Source organism: Heliconius melpomene, chromosome 13, assembly GCF_056956725.1.
Source record: "Heliconius melpomene rosina isolate 202511_hmr_F chromosome 13, ASM5695672v1, whole genome shotgun sequence".
In the NCBI taxonomy this organism is placed as follows: domain Eukaryota; kingdom Metazoa; phylum Arthropoda; class Insecta; order Lepidoptera; family Nymphalidae; genus Heliconius; species Heliconius melpomene.
The window spans coordinates 15,147,127-15,160,412 of NC_140401.1; the positions used below are offsets into that span (position 1 = coordinate 15,147,127).

The 13,286-nt window shown below is 32.1% G+C and overlaps 1 protein-coding gene across 1 annotated transcript in view; it reads right to left on the bottom strand.

Annotated features, from left to right (window-relative positions):
* Sox102F (transcription factor Sox102F) overlaps positions 1-2,370 on the bottom strand; it is a 235,113-nt gene extending 232,743 nt beyond the window's left edge. The window contains exon 1 of the mRNA XM_085195736.1: positions 2,281-2,370. The gene's annotated coding sequence lies outside the window, so the exon portion shown is untranslated. The remainder of the gene's footprint in view (positions 1-2,280) is intronic.
* Between the last annotated feature and the right edge of the window lie 10,916 nt (positions 2,371-13,286).

The following is a 13,286-nucleotide window of genomic DNA, read 5'->3' on the forward strand; positions in this document are numbered from 1 at the left end:
AGCAAGAGGGAATCTAGTGTTAAGATACACCATTCCCAACACACTGCCTAGTTTTCAAGACAGTCGAGTGGCGGAATGCAATACCGTTTAAAAATTACAATAATATTGTAATTATAATGAACCATTCGTTTACGATTTTATAAATATCAACATTTTCACTTTAAGCTATATTAATTTTTATCTTAATTATGCGTAAACGAAATACACTACAATTTCTGCGTATTGGGCGATATAATGAAAAACCAATAGTCAATATTGCCTTTTAAAAAGGCGTTTATTTCGCTGAAATGCTTCCGAAATCTTAACTAAGTTATTTATTGATAAATATATTATATTAATGATAAAGATGATAGCCAGTTATTGGTTAGCAGTGATATAATTAACTTTAAAGCTGAGGTTTTTTGTTTAAAATCTAAAGAAAATGAGACAAATTTGTTATTCTTGTCAAGAAGAATTTATTTAAAAGTATCATTTATGAAGAAAAAAGTCAGCGAAAATTATACTATATAATTATATAAATAAATTATATCAAACTTTTAGTTTCTGGTTTGTAAGTTTTATAGTCTTAAGTCTTACAGTTTTAACGAATACGGCCGTTATGAACTTTATCTCCACTAAATACTATATTAATTTTTTAGCTCTGGCAAACAAAACTAGTAGATTTGGGTTCCTTCTGTCTATACTCGTATATCTTAGAGATTTCAATTTGAAAAATTTGAAATATAAATTCTAAATATTTTATATATTATAATCATTGAAAGAAAACAAAACAAAACATAATTATTTTAGTCCTTTCTCCCTTATCAGATATAAACTTATATGTACATATAATAAACCAGAACCCACATCATATTTTTTGCAATATTGTTAATACTGACATCATAAACAGGTATATCAACATTAATTAACAATAGTATTACTTACGGTCTGTTAGTTTTCCCTATAAAAAATGAAAGCTCGTGCCATTAAGTAGCGAACTGAAGCGCTTTAAGCTCTATATGTAAGGAAAAAATTAAATCCACGCTGTATCCCGCACAAAGCAGGGAACTTAGTGTGAGGACACTCCGTTCCCCATTTTCTACCGATTTTTTTCGAGGTATTGCGTGTTGAGTGATGGAACTCAACGAGGACTTTGGTATTAGAGCGAAGAAATGATAATATTGATAATAATTCATTCCCTCGAGTAGGCATCGAACCCACGGTTGCGGCTGGACGCGTTAAAGTGTGAAAACAGTATAATTTAACTATGGAACGTGCGGTTAAATTGAGCGGAAAACGCAAAACGTTCACACCTAATTTTTATGTTTACATGGTCACGGGCGGGCGGCCAAGTGAGACGCCCCTGCGTCGTTAAGGATTTACTAGCCTAATTGTAATTATGATATATATTAATTAATTGATTTGATAATTGTAATTGCTACATAGCAATTAATTTTTATTATATATTTGTACAATTAATTTGTATGTGTAATAAATTTTATTAGAACTTGAATAATTAAACTGTTTTTATTATTGTTTGTTTAGACTAGAGCATGCCTGTGCGTTCTGGCTAATATCAATCAGTGTTTTTTAAGGAGCTTAGTAAAAGGGGAAAAAAAGATAATTTTAAAAAGTTTTTCTTTTTTTTGTTCTCATTTTAATAGATATCTATCATATTTTTAATAGACATTTATCATATTTTCATTTATCTATGTTTATTCTGCTATATGGTGTATGCAGCATTAAATAAAAGAATTTTTTTCTACTAAAATTTGTACCCACCACCATACTGTAGTTTGTAATTTGGGCATGTTTTGAAACAGTTCCTAAACCGTCAACACTAAGTAAGACCAGTTACGGTATCAAATAGCTAATTGGCAGATAATATCTTATTATGGTAGCTAATGCTAGCTTTGATTTATCTATACTCTAACGTTTACTACTGAATTAATATTAATTTTACGAATCTGATAAGATTCAACCAACATTCTATTAAGCAAGTGGAGTCATAACAACGAGTTTAAATTTTGCAATACAATTCTATTGGACTAGTTGAAAAGAGCCAAGATTTTTTTTGACAGGAAAAAAGAACATGAGGTTAGCTATGAGCCAATTATCTTAAAAGTCTTAAAAAAATATATAACTAATCAACTAAAATTTATATTGGTAGCTGTTTAATCAAAATATTTTTTATTTATTTAAGAAACATATTAAAAAAAAAATATATATAAATATATATATTGTTAGAAATCAGAAGCGGATAGCGTTTTTTTTTTTAAATAAAACGATAAAAATACATACCGTCTATATGTGTTTAACGTACTCGGACAGAGGTTCCACGTAATTACAATAAGTGACATGTATCACTCAATAACAACACTACACACTAAATACCTTCCAATCAGGGCTTCCGCCTATAAGCGACTGTTCCCATTTGACACTATTCCACTGCTTCTATTGTCTTTTTCACCTAAATCTACCCACTTTTTACACGACGAGTACGCTAACAATATATAAATATTAAAAAAATCGGGGCTCAATAATTAAAATACAAAAAACATATTTAAAAATAACCTATCAATGCAATATTAATAACATTTAAATACAACTTTATTTACGTTATCTATAACTACAAAATATTCTTGATACTATCGGCCGGATGGCACTATCAGATCAAGACTCATCGGTAACTGTACATTAACTCTCGCTGACAAACCGGCCGTTGGTTTTTGCTATCGTTCACCATTTAGATACGAATCTAGATAATATTTGTATTAATAATGAAAATAACTACCTAGATCTGTTTAAACTAAAGATACCTAGTTATAATAGTATTAAATATATAATTCTCGCTTAGTCACGTATTATATATTTTGGAAAGCCGACGTTTCGAACACTTTGCAATGGTCCGTGGTCGCGGGTAGACTGAGATGGCGTTCGTCTGTCAGTTGATATAATTATTATATCAAACTACCGCCAAAGATCTCTTAATTGCTTATGGGAAACCTAGGAGAACCTTCTGGAGATATTGCGTGTTAGAGGATACACGAGGGAACCTAGTTAAGACACTTCGTTCAAGGGGGTTCTGCCGAATTCTGGGAGCATTGCTAGTTGAGTGGCAGATCTCAACGCCGCAGTAATTTAATATAATATTAAATATTTCACTCCTCCAATTAGGAATCGAACTCACAATTTCATAGTTTTTATTATTTATCTATAATTATTTAAATATTTACTGTTATAAACTAAACGTATTGGTTATGAGTTCGGTTCGCAATGAGGAGAATTTCGTTTATTTCCCTTTTTTGCTGTGATAAGAAGACAGAGTGTGGCTTTAGTTCCAACACGCAATGCTTCCAGAATTTAGCGGGAAGTGGGGAACCGAAGTGGTTCTCAGGTTCCCTCTGTCGTACGGAATTATAGTGTAATGCTAAAATATAGTACCTACAACTGTACACTAGTAATGGTATGTATTTTACATAAAAATCGAACTTGGTATATACCATGCGTATGCACATAACATGATATGCCATAACGAACGACGATCATGTCCCACAATGTCATAGTTATGAGCAAACTTTAAGACGTTTTAACTACTCGATAAGTATAAAGCTAAGCTTTTAAGTGCAAGATAAAACGATTAAATAGTCATTAAACAAGTACTCTACGTCAGATTACAATATATTTAGAACATAAGTTCTATACTATAATACGGAATATTAATGATGGGAGTGGGATGTGTTTCAAAATGGGGTGTTGGGTCACGTTTGTCATCGTCGTCGTCGAATTTTTTTTATTAGAACATAATAGAGTATTGTGTCACTAAACTTTCTTTGAATAATCTGCATATTACTTAAAATTTAAAAAATAAGTGTGTTAATAGGAATGGGGTATTTCCGAGTTCTCTTTGCTTACCCTGCAATAAATATCTTGCTAAATGCGTGACACAGAGGGAAATTAAAAAAGTAATAATCGTTTATGTATTAAGCATTTTTTGAGATATTACCAAAACAAGACAGACTTAAAACCACATCACTCATAGTCATCGCGATAACCCCAAAAATATTATTATAAGATATGAGAACGGAGAATTTTAACACTAGGCTACCTCTGCCTACCCCGCCATATGCGGGATACAACGTGACACAAAAAAAAAATAATAAGGCTCAATAATAGCAATATAAACAACAAGTCTACAATTCCATACATACAACCACACATAAAATCCCCATAAAAAAACAACAATGCCAAGAACAAAAACATTTAATTCGACGTAACTATATTTGAAATGCATTCGTACTAATTTGTCGGCGGCCGCGTAATAACGTATGATTACCAGTTATAAAAATAATTGTAGACACGTGTCAGTATCTATACTATTTATAGCTCTTTGTTGCCTATTATGGAATGTAAGTATAATACGGTTAACAAGTTGTGGCCGATTTGAAGTTAGGTTTTTGGAACTTTTGTGTGAACACTGTGTTCACTGGAAAAGTAAATAATGAAAACTAAGAGAAATCTTTAAATTCAGATATGCGCATTCATCTTTACTTAAGTTCAGGATGGCCATTACTTGATGGCCGTACTGTAATATTTTCAATGTCAATAAATTGCCTGTAATTGTTTATTTACCGTTTAATTTGAATCTCTTAATATCTTGTGTTGTTAAAACGTTAGTTGGTTCGTTTACTGACTTGTTTTATGTTGGTTAATTGTTATCTGTTAGTAATATTAGTATTAGCTTACATAGCACGGTAGGCAGAAGGAATCTGGGAGCCTAGTGCTAAGACACTCCATTCTCAATAAGACACTTCCGTTCCCCACTTTCTGCCAAATTCCGCGGGGTTGAGTTCCACCATTCAATACAAATTTTATAGTAGGCTGAGAAAACACTATCTAAATATTAAATCACTGTATAATCACGATGAAATGATTATATAAAACATTTAAATTTATCTATAATATTATATTAAATTCGAATGGATAATTACAAACAACACCACTAAGCATCAATATATCAAACGACACACTTTAACCAGACGATTTACACTGACAATACAAATAACCTGTCAAGACAATGCTCAAAATGATCAAAGAAGCAGCGAAATTAGCGTCTCCCAGCTACCTGGACCCTTGCATACTTGTCAGAGATCCATTTGTAGGTTTCACAGCTAGTAGTTAGTAGCGCCATTGATCCGTCTGTCTGTGGACCGACAATGTGGCCTGCCTCGACTGCCTCGCCAGCCTCACCTGCCTCGCCTGCTTCGCCTGCCCTCTCATTCCTTGATTAGATGATAGGAATAGTGATTGTGCGAAATAATTGGAACCTATTTGGAAATGTCGATTGTCACATTAGATAATTATATTTCTTAATTATTTACTACGTGGATTGAGGATTAGGTATTTGTTTAGTTTTTGGCGTTTAGTGAAAAAATCTGATTCGGATAAATATTTTTTTCTTAAGGTTTGTAAAACATGCAAATTATGGACAGCACAAGTTTTAAATATTATTGATATTAATTAATAACAATACCATAGACAGAATACACTTATAGATCGTCTTTATAATTTAAAGGATTCGAACTATAATAATATAAAAATTGCCACTTCCAAACATATCCTTGACTCGGTAGGAATTGTCAATCGAAATGGTTTTTAAGTTAGACGTATTCACAGTGAAAATATATAATATTTACACCGATATAATTCAGCGGTATTTGTCATCGGCATAATTATTTTAATTATTTTTAGGGCGATTAAAAATTGGGCGGAAAGTGATGAATTCACTAACTTCCTTCACACCCTAACCAAACCTAAATCCCCCAAAATAATCTACATAAATATTCCATTTACATATGTAAAATAACAAATACAAGTTCGAAACAATAAAAATATATCAACTCAAGCCCTATCGTATCAATGCTTTTAAATTCGATTCGTATAATACACTTATGTTCTATAAAGTTTCTTTCCACTAAAGAAGTACGAACATTAAATGTATGTCTTTTTGTTTATCAATTTGTATTTGTCTCCATATTATCGGCTACACACCGGTCGGCGTACTTCAGAAGAGCATGAGAGAGAGAGCTCAGAGTGGTTTTGACGTGTAGAATTTTATTTATTTTGTTGTTTTGAGAAATATAGTTTTATTTTATTTTATTTTAATAAAAACTGATAGTAGAATAAAATTATATCGTTTTTTATATAAAATAGTCGTGATTTAAATACATATATTTTAAGTATTATTTACGTCCTAAAATTACATATTTATTGAATCTGTTTCCAAAATACTTGTCTTTTTCAATTTCAAAACAATTTTAATTTAACAAATTGTTGTTTTTAAACTTAACAAGTTATTGTTTTTTTTTCTCAGTCGTAATTTTTATAAAATAATGTAAATATGATATATAGACCTAGTGATAAAACACTCATATATATAATAATATTTTTCCATACTTTTCTAGAATATTAAAATATATAAAACCCCAATGTTGTATCAACTCCCAACAGATGCACTTGAACCATCAACATTTCTCATAAGGGTTACTACCGTCGAGGTTCATCGCACCTTTTATTGAGCGACGTTTGTTAGCGATAAGTTTTGTATTAGCTTTTATAATCCCTGCGATGCCGGGTAAATACGTATCGAGTTCTTCCACTATTATATAGATAGATATGGGTTATAGATGTTTGTATGATTTAGTATGTATGAGGGCATTGTGGCTCAGTGTTTGGGTAAACGTGAAGGTGTGGGTTCGATTTCGTTTCGAGTTTCGCTCTCCTTTTGCGTAGAATCTCTCTGGAGAAATAAAACTGTGCGATAGGTTGTGGTTTCGATTCCCATTCGCGAATCCAAATATTGATCATTCATGTTTTGTCTTTGGTAACGAGCCAAGCGCGGCGCTGAGTTCCGCCACTCGACAGCAATGCCTCCGGTTTGTGGGAAACGGAAGTATTTTAATAAAAAAGAAGTGTCTTTGGTTCCCAGATTCCCTCTGCCTCACCGGCTATGTGCGGGATACACATGTGTTCGTGAAACTAAAAAAAAAAGTTATTATTAGGTATATAAATATTTATATGTTGAGAAATAAAATACTTCAAATGGCATTAAAACGATAATCTCATTTGAAAATAGCTAATTGAGTGTCAAATATGCAGCTTAAATTAAATTTATAAAAGAATGGTCTCGTAATAAAATGTACGTATTTCAAATTTATAGGAGATTTATATTTCTGTTTTATAGTTATTGTACATATTTAGTGTAGTTCCACTTTTCGCCGCATTCTTGAGGCATGATAAGTAGCGGCACTTAACGCCGCACTATACCTATTTACTAAGGCGAGAAAATGAAACAATTAAACATTTAATCCTGTCGAGAGGAAATTAGATCTACAACATGGTATTTGATAACTAGGAATTTCAAATACTATAAATGTAGATTCACCTATACAGACAATTGAAAGATACAATCGGCGTTAGTGAACAGAGTGTCTTAACACTAGATTCCCTTCACATATCCTTTAAAAAACGAGAAAAAACGCATTGAAAATTCAAAAATATAAAATTCACAACATTTTCACTCCAACACTAAGTAAATCAATCCACATACAAACATACACACACATATATATATAGTTAAACTTCAATGAGCATTGACAACACAAAAACCATTAATGAGTTGCGTGAAGATAAAACGCCGCCGCGGCATCCACAAAGGATAACAAATAAAAGATAACCAAAACCAAAACCAATGTGAAGAGGTTTGCGTATTGTTTTATATTAAACTGAAATAACAATAGGTAGCCCTTTCAATGGACGTGCCGCCACAATGAGGAGTGTAAGACGTGGTTTATATGCGGATGCTGGTGCTGGTACTAGATCGCTCGTAGGTATTCTATTTCTTCAAGATAAATGGGTGAATTTAGCTTTTGACAATAAAGGCATGGATAGGTAAAGTGTTTATACAGTTTGAAATTTGTTTTTGAAGCCTGAAATTTCTCAACAAAAACCAGTAGATTATTATATAAATATGCAAATACAATAAATAAATTATGCAAATACAAACAATCACAAAATAATGCTATTTATTTATAATATAATGTAAAATTAATGATACAAAGGCATTCTATAAATTTCAAGAAGCATTCCCCAATTTTTATGCATTAAAGAAATTTCCAGTCTTGTAGCGAAACTTAATGCTGACTTTGATATAAGAAGGTCACTAGAACAAAAAAATCTATTCCGATTCGATAACCAAATAAACAAATACAATCATCTCATCAGGTAGGAATCGACCTCACAACCATCGCCTTTAGACGTCCCGTGCTATAAAGGTCTTATTAATAAAGTAACCTGCTAAATTCGAACCCGATACCAGGTACAGACGCATGTAATCTAACCACAAAGCCATCTTAAACATAAGTGGACAATAGCGGACAAGGCTCACCTTGTGAACATAATGTTAATGTGAAATACTACATCACATTGTGCCGTCACCGGCGCGCGGTGGTTTCATTAGACGTGATTGATAATTTGGACTAGCTTCTAAGAAGCTTTTTAGGTTCGAGAGCTTTTTGGATTGGAGTTTTAGAGACTGGTGTGCTGATTTCTTTGTATGAAAATATTTTTTAATGGGGAACGGAGTGTCTTACTTAACACTAGATTTCCTCCGCATAGCGTGAAGCTGATTAAAAACATTTTTAGTAGAGAATAGTTTGATTATTTAAACTGGAAAAAGAACACGCGAGATTTAATTGAAAAAATGTTTTTTTGTTTTATTGTTTGCCGGATTTTTTATGTCATAAAAATCTTTATTTGCGTATATCAGGGTAAACACAGAGTACTTAGTTTTAATTTGGTCTTAAATATATTTACAATTGTCAAAATTTGCACTAACGAAGTGTGAGTAGAGTTGTGGAACCCAACGCCGTATGAAACGTAAACTATTTAAGCATAATCATATTCCAAGTGGATATAAATCCTATAATCAAAGCGTGGAAAGTTAAAAACAACTACACCACAAATACTATATACAAAACCAAAATACCAACATTTTACCAATATAATTGTAACAAAAAACTTAGCAATAACAACAATTGAACATAAAATAGAATATCAAATTATCTTTTTCCCAAGAAAGACGCAATTTTAATAAACCAAAGCTTTTTAAGGGAATCCTTGCGTCTGGAATTTTTAGTGTTTTTTTTGTTGGTCACTTGTTTAGTGGGTCCGGCCATACTCGTACTCATTTAGACCGGATTAACAATAAAAACGAAATTTGATCATTGTGGTCGAGATGTAGTGTTATTAAATTAAGGGTAGGTTGACGATTTTGAATAGTTTTGATATTTTTAGTAATATAGCTAAATATATTGATTATTAATATATTTTTTATTATATTAAGTTTGATTAATATAAATTTGTGTTAAAGTTTAATGTTTGAATTTTTTGTTTATATAATAATAGACTAATCAAATAAAATCAATGTTCATTATATTTTTAGCACCGATGTGGTATTTATTTTATTCATGTTAATTATATTTATTTGTACACCACTATTAGGGTATGAATTAACTGCATACAAAACTTAATTGGTTGTGGTGCTAACATAATCATAGAGATGTATGTATAATATTATAAGGAAGATTCAAGATATTACATAGATTTAAATTAAAGCATAAATTATAAAGACTTTTTTTCTCAAAAAACTTTTAACATTTTCTAAAAAAACATCATTTCAAAGCGAAAATTTCCTAAAATAATGACAGCGTTTAAAATAAAAAAACCACAATAATTAAATAAACTAATCAATAATCGAACCTTGGCCTTAACAAATTCAGTTATCATCCCATCTAAACCTGTCCCGCGTAAATAAATCGTATGCTTTAGTGGTCGGCCATTGTTATCCTCATTTACCCGTTTGTCTCATTAACTTGAATTCATATTACGTTATTTTTCGTTGCCGATGACAGCTTAGATTAGATTCACTTTTAACGTTCGTAATTTTGGATAGGGTTTCAAGAGTTTTGGAATTATTTTAGTCGTATTGTTTTTGGTTTAGTGCGATTTGTTTTTTTGTTTTTGTTTTTGGAAAGGCAAGATTGTTGTAGGGTTTTAGTGTTTTGGTGGATTTAATGTATTTGTTTTAATGGAATGTTTGTTTTATTTATTGTTTGGTTTGGTCATTACAAATATTATCTATTTTATTACAATATTGAGGGTGTAGTGGCGCAGTGGGACAGCGAGTGACTGTATGCGTTACAAGCGTGCTGGGTTCGATTCCAGCTGGGCTCTTTAGCAACAAGATAAATTGCTATTACAAAATAAAGTAGTTGTAAGAGTAAGTGGCGGTGCGTGGTAAACGGAGTATCGTAACACTAGGCTCCCCCTGCCTATTATATGGTGGAATACCCATGGAACTGGACTCTTCGTTTTGGAGAACTTTCATTACTTGCCTCCTGTGGTAGCACAGGAGGCAAGTAATTAAAGTTCTCCAATGTACGAATCGAATCCCCAACAATGCTGCTTAGAGTCAGACGCTGTCATTTTACATCACAGCGACCCCTAATAAAATTACCTGATTCAATTAATAAAATGTGAATTTATTGTAATCTATCTAACGGTTTAACAGTTAACAATAACACATAGCCTTATTTGAGAATAAAAAGCTTATTTGAACAAGACTTATATTAAAATTAGGTCATATTTTTAGAACACTTTTTATAATAAGTGGCGGTGGAAATCTTAGATATTTTACTTAATTTATATTCAAAATTTACATATTGTTGATAAGAAGCGAATGAATTCTCAAAACGCATCAGTTTCTTAATAAAATATGTCACTTTTATTATTTCTTTGTATGTATCGACTAAATATTTGTTTACTACTTATTTTAATATATTAATAAGTTATTATTTTTATCCTATCCTATCCTATATCTTATAAAACAAAGTCGCTTTTCGTGTCTGTCTGAACTTTCTAACTCTTCTTCTTCTAAACCACCCAACGGATTTTTATGTGGTTTTCACCATTAGGTCGAGTATTTCTCAGGGAAGGTTTATATATAGTTTATTATTTGTACATTCTTATGTAAATTACCATAAATACGATAAATGTGTATAAAGTCCTGCCCGTTGAGACACTTTCGCGCATGCGCTGCTTTAATGGTAAGTACTACATGAAAATAATGTACTGGAGTATTGTTCCTCTTAATAAGATCTACAAAAAAGTCCGCGAGAGCATATTTTTATCTTTTAAGAATAACGTGTAGTGATCATATTTCTGTCTAAAAATAGTAATTTCAATATATTTTTTATTGTGAGGGATATTTTTCCATAATGGTATTAATCCTTATCCTTTAAAATACTTTATTAATTTTCTACGTTAAACTAAGATAAAATTTTCTTTTTACACTATTTCGAAATTGCGAATAGTTTTAGAGAAAAACGCATTTAATTGTTGACACATCACGCCGTTGACTCATCAGCTGTGCCGACTTAAGTTTTACTTATCCCTTACTCTCAGCATAAAAATAAGTATATTAGTTACGTTGGCCATTTAATGTAGATCAAAACTGTCTTTTACTGTTTTTTTTCATTTTAATAAGTACTTTAGAAGTTGTTACAATATCAAAACATCCTTGCTGCGAAACGCGCCTCGCGACGTTATGCTTTTACAAGCGCGTCATGAGCAGTCATCGGTGGTTCCGTGGTAGAATGCTCGCCTGCCACGCGGGCGGCCCGGGTTCGATTCCCGGCCAATGCATTCTATTTAATTTTCCTCACAGGCAGCCACGTAGTGCTTGCTTTTCATCAGGGACAGAATACCCTCTTCAGCATTAACCACAAGCTCGAAAAAAAAAACCCGCCTGCTATAGAGGCATAGCAACGAAGATTTAGATGCGTTTGCACGTATTGGATAATTGGAGTTGAATGTATTATTTCAGCGCGATATATTTGGTTTCATATTTTTTGTAGTAATATAAATAGTAATTTAAATATATTTTAATAAGTACTTGAAAAGATTAGTAGCACAGATTTAAAATTACGATACCTACTAAAAAATCCTTGCCGAGTAAAACAATTGGAAAATCCTTATTGGAACTACGAAAATGCGGGTTGCATTAGGGTTTAATTAATTTTCACATTATCTTAAGTGCTTTGCAAACATACATTATATGAATAATCCAGTAGTAAAAGCGGGCGAAGCCGCAAGGGGGTCGCTAGTATCTTATAAAACAAAGTCGCTTTTTGTGTCTGTCTGAACTTTCTAACTCTTCTTCTTCTAAACCACCCAACGGATTTGGATGCGGTTTTCATCATTAGGTCGAGTATTTCTCAGGGAAGGTTTATATATAGTTTATTATTTGTACATTCTTATGTAAATTAACATAAATACGATAAATGTGTATAAAGTCCTACCCGCTGAGACACTTTGGCGCATGCGCTGCTTTAATGGTAAATACTACATGAAAAAAATGTACTGGAGTATTGTTCATCCTAATAAGATCTACAAAAAAGTCCGCGATGGCATATTCGTATCTTTTAAGAATAACGTGTAGTGATCATATTTCTGTCTAAAAGTAGTAATTTCAATATATTTTTTATTGTGAGGGATATTTCTCCATAATGGTATTAATCCTTATCCTTTAAAATACTTTATTAAATTTCTACGTTAAACGAAGATAAAATTTGCTTTTTAAACTATTTCGAAATTGCGAATAGTTTTAGAGAAAAACGCATTTAATTAATGACACATCACGCCGTTCACACATCAACTGTATCGAGTCAAGTTTCACTTATCCCTTACTCTCAGCATATAAATAAGTATATTAGTTACGTTGGCCATTTAATGTAGATCAAAACTGTCTTTTCTGTTTTTCATATTAATAAGTACTTTAGAAGTTACAATATCAAAAAATCCTAGCTGCGAAACGCGCCTCGCGACGTTATGCTTATACAAGTGAGTCCGCCGCGTCCGCCTGCCTTACACGCATCGGTGGTTCAGTGGTAGAATGCTCGCCTGCCACGCGGGCAACCCGGGTTCAATTCCCGGCCGATGCATTCTATTTAATTTTGGTCACAGGCAGCCACGTAGTGCTTGCTTTTCATCAGGGACAGAATACCCTCTTCAGCATTAACCACAAGCTGGAAAAAAAAACCCGCCTGCCTTTATAACAACGAAGATTTAGATGCGTTTGTACGTATTGGATAATTCGAGTTGAATGTATTATTTAATGTCATTTAACTATCTAAAAATAGTAATTTAAATATATTTTAATAAGTACTTGAAAAGATTAGTATCACAGA